At 38.4% G+C, this 8,409-nt stretch overlaps 1 pseudogene; it reads right to left on the bottom strand.

Annotated features, from left to right (window-relative positions):
- Positions 1 to 7,292: 7,292 nt before the first annotated feature.
- LOC143640676 (ubiquitin-conjugating enzyme E2 E1 pseudogene) overlaps positions 7,293 to 8,409 on the bottom strand; it is a 90,734-nt pseudogene continuing 89,617 nt past the window's right edge.

Genomic DNA, 8,409 nt, shown 5'->3' with positions numbered 1-8,409 from the left:
CCAAAAAAGCCATTTCCCCCATTATATTCAGAATTAAAATAAATATAAGAATCATTCTTTAATCAAAACAATAGTGCACTAATTTTTTGTCAAGCCCAATTTTCAAGAATTCAATGGTTATGTAGCACCTATTCATTTCCAGGAAATAGCAAAGTATTGGGAGTATCCGGAAAAATGAAGCCAGAGAGAAAAGTGTCATAGTAGAGTGGGTAGAGAGAGGTGATGGGAGGGGAGGGGAGGGGAGGGGCGGATAGGAAGGGCAGCAGAATACAATAGACACTAGTATGGCTGTATGTATAAACGTGGCTGTAAAACCAATGTGATACTGCAATCTGTACATGTGGAAAAATAGGAATTCATACCCCATTTGAATCAAATGTATGATATGTCAAGATCATTGTAATGTTTTGAGCAACTAATGAAAAAATTTTAAAAAAAAGAACATAATAGATTCTTAAAAAAAAAAATGAAGCCAGTTTCCTGACCTCTAGTAACTCTTAATTGAGAGTGACATAAATTGACAAATTATGATACATATAAAAAGCAATGGCAAAGGAAAGGGGAATGGCTTAATGGTAGAGCATATGCTTAGCATGCATGAGATCCCAGGTTCGGTGGCCCCCAAAAGAAAACAAATACACTGGCAGGCAAATAAGCCCAGTACTTTGAGAAGGTTTAAGCAGAGAGAAGTGATCCACAAGTAATACCCAACTCATCCACACTTTAGACCAGCTTGTTTCTCTTAGTTGGGTCAAACCACATACCTTTTCTAATCCTTTCCTAAAAATCTTTTAAGCTGCACCCTCCGTTACCATATCCCTAAGGTCTTGTGCTCCACAGTACCCGGAGAATTTATTCTGCACTTGCTAAGCATTTTTGCATGGGCTGCTTCCCAAGCAAGACAGCCAAAAGCTGCAGCACAAGCTCCAAAGAAACTCTGCAGCTCTTGAATTATTCAGGACACTATTAAAATGAGACTCATGACTCACAAGGCAAATTAATTTTAATTTTTAAACAGGCAACATTTTAAACTGTTCATTTACTTGAAATGTATCCATTCTGGCATTTTTATCATCAGAAGAGTAAGTAAAGCTCACAGTGGAAAGAGAAAAATGAGCTGGCATGTTCCTAAACTGGCCCACTCTAATGTCCAGGAAGAGGTCCTGCAGAATGAGCAAAATCACATGGCCTATTCTAGGAGGGTATATACCTTGAAATTCCAGCATAAGTCTAAGAAGTTCATGGCTGGAAAATCCACTCTCCCTCTGCTTTTGTCATAGTGGCATGTGGTCAGGAAGCTGAAATTCTAGCATCCTCAGCTAGAGTGCTTTCATTATATTATTCATATAATAATATGATTATTTCTATACAAAAACAAGAGGAAAGTGAACCCAGTGGCCTGAGCACTAAGCATAATCCTCAGAACCATAATCCTCAGAACCAGCACAGGGAATGTGATATTGCTGCCCTTTGTGTTCTGGTCCATGTAACCCACAGTTGCTCAAATAAGCTTTACTGTGCTGAACTGAATGTCACACAGAAAACCCTTTCCAAACAGGGAGTTTCTTTTGTTTTTTTCCTTTTCCCTTAGACTATTTCTGCCCTCCATGGCTAGGGATTGAAATGCCCTAGAAATGACCAGTGGCCCCATGAACAAAATAAAACCACCACTGCTGCCTAAACTTTGCTTTGGAAATGATTCCAAATTCCAACTCTCATGATTCAGAACTTGTATCAGGAAGGCTTCCAGGTGTGAGCTGAAAATGAGAATGCCAAGGTGCAGTCAGGCTAGATTGACACCAGACCTTCTCCCTCCAATCCAGGGCTTCAACCACTACACTCCATGGTAGAATCTGAAAGTCCCTCAGATGTTCATGTGACTTCCCTTCCCTTGGTTGGCCTTCCTAATGCTGAAAATCACGGAAGGAAGGAAGGAAGGAAGGAAGGGATGGATGGATGGATGGATGGCGGGATGGAGGGAGGGAGGAGGGAGAAAGGAAGGAAGGAAGGAAGGAAGGAAGGAAGGAAGGAAGGAAGGAAGGAAGGAAGAGAAAAAGAAGAAAGAATGTTTTTGAGACCTCCTCATTGTGGCCTCACCATTCCAATGTCAACTTATATATGTTATAACATGATTTAATTTTTTCAATAAATTTATTAGAAAAAATTGTATATCTATTTCATATCTGACAAAAAGTGAGGCTGAACAGATTTATTAGCAAACTCAAAATGACACAGAAAACCCATGGTGCTGCTCAGATTTTAATCCATGCCTGTTCGACTTTAAATTTCTTGTGCTATGTACTGAGAAGAATTGGGGCAGATTGGGGTAACTTTGAATGAGGAAAGGAATCATCTGTTCCACAGCTGTAGTGTGCTTCTCAACCTGTGTGATGGCCTCTTCTGACCCTCATGTTCCTCACCCCTGTATGAATGAATTACAGATCTCAGTTCCTACCCATCTGTCTGATCACAAGTTCTCATACTCACCAAGGGACTTCCCCATGTTACCACAAGGCTGATGGATATTCCAAGCATTTTGGAAAGAGCCCCAAGGGTCAGAAAGATAACTCTGTTCCATTCTATTCTGACACTCTTAGCTGTGTCTCCTTTCCAGAACTCTGGCACTGCCTGAAGTCCAGTATATCACCTCTATTTCTTAACATTTTCCTAGTTGGTCTCTCAGCCTCCTGAGTTTCCTGCTTTCAATCCATACTCCACACTGACTTCAAAGGTACGGCTCCAAAATGTAAATTTGCACCTAGTAAGCAGAGTGTTACATTCCTCCACATTCTGCCCTCTGACTCCATCCTTATTCTTGGCAGCTCTTTGCATCCCAACTCCAAACACCTCAAATACTGCAATTTCCCATAATGCAGACACTGAAGTTTTCCAAATATGGCAATATATATGTGCATAGGCATGTGTGTGTGTGTGCACGCGCGCGCACACACACACACACACACCTCCAATTAGTTAACCCCTAATCGGTTTTCAAAACCTAAAGCAAGTACATTTCTTTCATGAGGGCTCCTGTGGCTTTTGTAGAAAAGTTTATCACTCATCTTTGGAATCCTACTAGGGTTTTTTTTTAATGATACTTAAATTATAAAGCCTATCCCATATCAATCTTTCAACTTTTCATATTATACTCTGTGTTTCTTTAGGAAAGAGAGACCATATGCAATTCATCTTTGAGTCCCAGTTTGCATTTACAAAATATTTGGCAAACTCGGTTGAAAATAAATAGTTTAATAATTAATCTATCAAGTAATAAAATCTGGGTAGCTTGAATTTTACCCTCCATTCTCTCAGTAGTTTTTTCTGCTATGTGTCAATCCATCTTCTGAATATTATTTTCACACCTCATCTAAACTGTTTCCTGTTTGGAGAAACAATCAGTTAATACTCATCTCAACCATATGCCATTACAGTTCATATAAATTAATAATTGGCTATTCTGATTTCTACAACAATCATCTAAGAATGTGGCTAGTTCAAGTTAGTCCTTGTGGGGCTGATTTCCTCTATTTACACTGGGAAAACTGATTTTCAAATTGAATCAGAATAATTACAGAACAAGATTTTAGGTCTATGTTAAAGCAGCCAGTTAACTTTTATCTTTTTGGAACTGCTCTTTAATTGAAGTTTAAATTGTTGCAAGACCTTAATCACTGAATATTAAAATGTTTAATTGTACAATAAAAGATTGAATTAGATCCTGAGTCACAAATTCAAATGCAAGCTGTTAGCATAAAAGAGTGAACTCTACCGGGTGTTAGACCAATGGAGCATGGTGGAGTGTATGGCTATCATACTCAATCATGATTCCTACCTGATCACAATGACCATTAAAGCATAAGACATCAACACCACACAGCCACAGGCCTTGTACATCCATCAGTCACCTGGTGCAGAAGTTCTCTCGTTATTCCCTATGCTTTAAGACTGCAATAGTATGGTTGCCATTCCCATGACATTTGTTCTTTCTTCTGCTTATTCACTCACTAGTAAGTATTTCAAGCACTAAAGTAGTGCCTACTAAAATTAAAACTTTAGACAAATACAATTTGACAAAGTTTATTTGAATAAAGAACATTCATGAGTCGAGCACCACTCAGAACCAAAAGATGTTCAAGCAATGCAAACAGTGAGCTTTTTAGACTGAACCTAGAAGAAAGTAGAGAAGCCTCCTGATTTACTACAATGTTTTGAACATGGTGTGATGTGGCATTTGCCTTACTTGTGCATGACATGATCAACTGACTGTGATTGGCTGAAGCTCAGCTATTGATCATTGGCTGAAATCTGGATATTTGTTACAAAAAAATATATACTCCTATGTCAGATTTCTTTTTTCTTTTTTCTTTTTTTTTTTTTTTTTTTTTTTTTTTGGCTTGCCTAGTAAAGTCACACTTTGTTACACAAGAAGTCATGGTACAGAGAAGCCTCAGGCTAATGGCTTATTTAACATGGATAGGAGTGCTGGTATGAATAAACATGACCCTGCCTTCAAAGGACTCCAAGGTCTGCTGGAAGAGATAGACACTTAAATAATTAAAGACAGTAAGTCGTGCTCAAGAGGTTTGACAAGGAGCTGTGGGAACACAGAAAGATATTGTCCATGCACAGAGCAGTTGCTCTGGGAATGTCAGGAAGACATCACAAAAGAGGTGATATGTGAACTTTGTCTAAACGGATAATAAGAATGTCTCAGACAGAGAATGTTTCAGGTATTCCAGAAAGATGAAAAGCATGGGCAAAGGTGCTAAATAGTGAAAGATCTCAGAGTAGAGGGGGGACAAACGGTATGAGCAGTTATCTTCTTAGCTAAAGCTGTAGGAGGTGAAGTAATGCAAAGCAAAGGGGAAGTACTTCTGGGTTCCACTGAAGCTTGTCCCAGACACTTAAAAGTCAGTAATCCTCATCACAAGCACCAAGCCACTCACCATCTGTTCTGTAGGTTTTCCAGGCAAAGAAAAAGTGAGCAAGACATCTCTCATTCTAATACACCCTATTCATGTAGTCAGTTTATTTTCTTGTGGGGAACTGCTCATTCTAGTAAACAAAAACCTCCTCCTCTAAGACCCACTATCCAGAGGGACTTTCCACTGAAAAGCAATTTGATTCATGTTCATTCTTTCTACTGGTGGCTGGACACTAAATATTTAGCTTATCAGATTCCTTAATTGCCTATAAATACTAAAGGTAAAGGTTGTTCAACTCCTTATTAATGTTTTATATAGATTTCTATACCCTTGAGTTGAAGCTCGCAAGTAGGTAGCAAAATAAAAATAAACAAAAATAATAAAAGCCGCTGCTTGCATAGCACTAATCATGCTCTGGATATAATTCCATCTGCCTCACAAACATTAATTCACATAACCTTCCTGGTAGCCCAGTGAGGCAAGCCCTATTGTTGTCTTATTTTACAAATGAAGAAGCTGAGGCTCAAGAGCTTGCTGATAAGTATTGAAACTAACTCAGCAAAAGATACCAGACTTTGCTCTTAAGCACTATGATATACTTACTACCTCATGATTCAGTGAAGAGAATTCTGTCATTTTGTGTGCTCAATGCTTTGGATAACTTGTGTCATTTAATCTTCATGACAGCCTATATTATGAATTAAAAGCTGAGGCTTGGAGAGGATAATTTACCCCATGTTGCACAACTGTTCAGTGAAAGAAGTTGAATTAGACTTCAGATCTATCTGACTTAAAATTTATGCCACAGTGTCTGAATCTGTAAGTGCTAGGGATTTACCCAGAAGGAAGAGAACTAGTTAACAAGGCAGAAGGCCTAACTTCCCTGATGACATTACTTGAATTTTAATGCCCATATCTTATACATTTGAAAATACCTGAAACTGAGACTCTTTATTAAGACTCTTTATTAAGAGTGAGTTTGGCCTGTATCCATGGATTTCAAGCAGGGCTCTTTGAAGGCCCAGATATTTCTGCAATGGGAAGAAGTTCAAATCTTCCACATAATTCCTTAAAACAATCAGCTTTTTTTTTTTTTTTGCAGTGACAAAACACATAAATCTCAAGGTTTTGCAACAACAAAGCTTTATATCTCATACACCTTACATGTGGTCTGCACCATGCCATTGCCTGAAGCAGCATCTCCTCCACAATCAGTAATTTGATAGCTTACTAATCAATCACAACCCCCTACTCTGCTAGCTCATTTGTTCTACTACCTCTATATTCAACCTCAATGGGATCATTAATGCAATGACCCTTCCACTTTCTCTCTAACCAGCAGCCTTCTACCATGAAGACCCCAACCCAGATTCATAGCCCATGGTATTACCAAAGCTCATAGTAATATCCCTAACTCTCCAGCTTCAGTGACCTTTAATTGTGCTCATCCCAACCTTGAATACAGTTAACTATCTGCCCTCTCACCTCATTCATCCAGCTGAATTTGTTAAAGAGCATCACTAACTAAGAAAATTGCTTTCATCATATATTCATGAACACTAACACCAAACAACATTACTTCACAATTTTACTTCATTCTTTCAAGAAGCTCAGCTTCTTACACAAAAATCCTACAGTTTCTCAAAGATCTCATACTTCACCCTTATTTATAGTAGTTGGCCTTGTATTTTATTTTATTTTATTTGTTTTTATTTGTTTTAATATTGTTTATTAGCACAGTAACAAATGCAGATGTAAGAAGTCTACAACATATAACCAATCCACTGAGTGACTCCTATTTCACACCCTAACAGTTTAAGGTGTTTCACTACAGGTTTTCACAAGTCCTGATTTAAACCTTTTAAGTAGATTTACATATAAAATAAAATACATTAACTACTGATTTCCTACATGGTATCTTATATATATGAGATGACAATGTCTAAAAACTGTTAAATAGCAATGTTCCCTTTCAGGAAGGGGAAAAAATTCCAGTTTTTTTTAAACAAAAAATACGTAGTCTTAGGACTTTTACATAAATGACCATATGTGTAACCTGTACAAAATTAAGCTGTTTTAAAATTAGACTATAAGCAATTGAACCCAAATGTCTAAATGTACATTCTTTTCTGTACTACATTTCAGCTAATGTTGCAAAACTATTGACAGTTTTAAAAGTTGCTATTACCAATTTTGTCTTCTGTAGCAAGATACTTTAAGTTACAACAAAATCTTAGGAAATAAGACTAAATAATATCTGTTACAGAAATACCCTACTCTTTACCAGCTCCCACTCTCCCCCACCCCATGAAAATCATAAGCAGCTCTCTTCTGTGACAAATAATGTAAGAATTGTGAAAACCCAATTTATGTAGCGTATCTCTTGGTCCACTGTCTGGCCATTCTGTCGTGTTCTGCTCTGTTGGTCATATACTGAGTGGCAATACTTCCAAAGGATCAGCAGGATTACAGTCTGTAAGAAGTGAGCAGATAGAAAGGAGAACTGTAGGAATGGTTAGTGCTGGACTCCAATTATCTTTCAATATATCCAAGCAAATAACTCCTTGACTATTAATATTACAGGGATAGATTCTTGTTCAAAATGTAACCTTTGGAGGCTTGAAGGGATATTCTGATGTAAAAGTGATATCGAGGAAAAATACACCACTATTGTATACAGATCCTGGAGGCCCTAGAATGGTTGATCTCCATTCACAGATGTTATCACCTTTGGGACCAGCACTGCAGTTAGGTGGAGGGTCTAAAGTGATGTCTGCCAGTTCCTTCTGAATCCCCTTGGCGCTGGTGAAAAGAAGCTTGGAGTTTTTGCTCATGCTGACTCGATTCTCCTTCTTCTGGAGGGTGTTTGTTTCTTTCTCGGTTTGCTGGTTGGAGGACAAAGCTGAGGAGGAGGAGCTGGCACTGGCCCTCAAATCATGATCCGACAGAGCGAATCCCCTACCCCACCCCGCAAACGCCCCTCTCTTTGTGTCTGGCTCCTCAGTGCTGCTGCAGCTGCAGCTGCGGCTGGGCCTGGCCACTCAAGCGCAGCAACAGAAACTATTAAACAGGCAATGGCTTCTGTGTTTTATTTTAAAGAGAGAGAGAGAAGAAACCACCTGAGTAGCTTCCCATTCCTTCCCTTCATCAAACATACAAATCTGTAGCCATTTGTCTTCCCCTCTCCTTATAACCACAAAGCAGGAATTCTGCTAACAATGGTCTTCACATTTGGATTCTACTCTCTCTTGTCCTCATTCTCTCCTACTCTCTCTTGCATCTTTTCTCTCCTCCTCTAGTGGGTTTTTTCTACATCATCGTTTATATGTTATCATATCTCCTGGTTTTTTTTAAGAAAAATTTCTTTGTTCTCATATTACCCTCCTCTAGCTATTGCTTTCATTTTTCTTCACAGTAAAACTTGCCAAAAGTTAAAAATAATATCTACCTTATCTAAAGGGACATGACCAACAAATATTAAGCA

This window comes from Callospermophilus lateralis, chromosome 2 (assembly GCF_048772815.1).
Source record: "Callospermophilus lateralis isolate mCalLat2 chromosome 2, mCalLat2.hap1, whole genome shotgun sequence".
Lineage (NCBI taxonomy): Eukaryota > Metazoa > Chordata > Mammalia > Rodentia > Sciuridae > Callospermophilus > Callospermophilus lateralis.
Note: the sequence above shows the minus strand (reverse complement) of the source record. Positions and strands in the feature narration are given on the sequence as shown.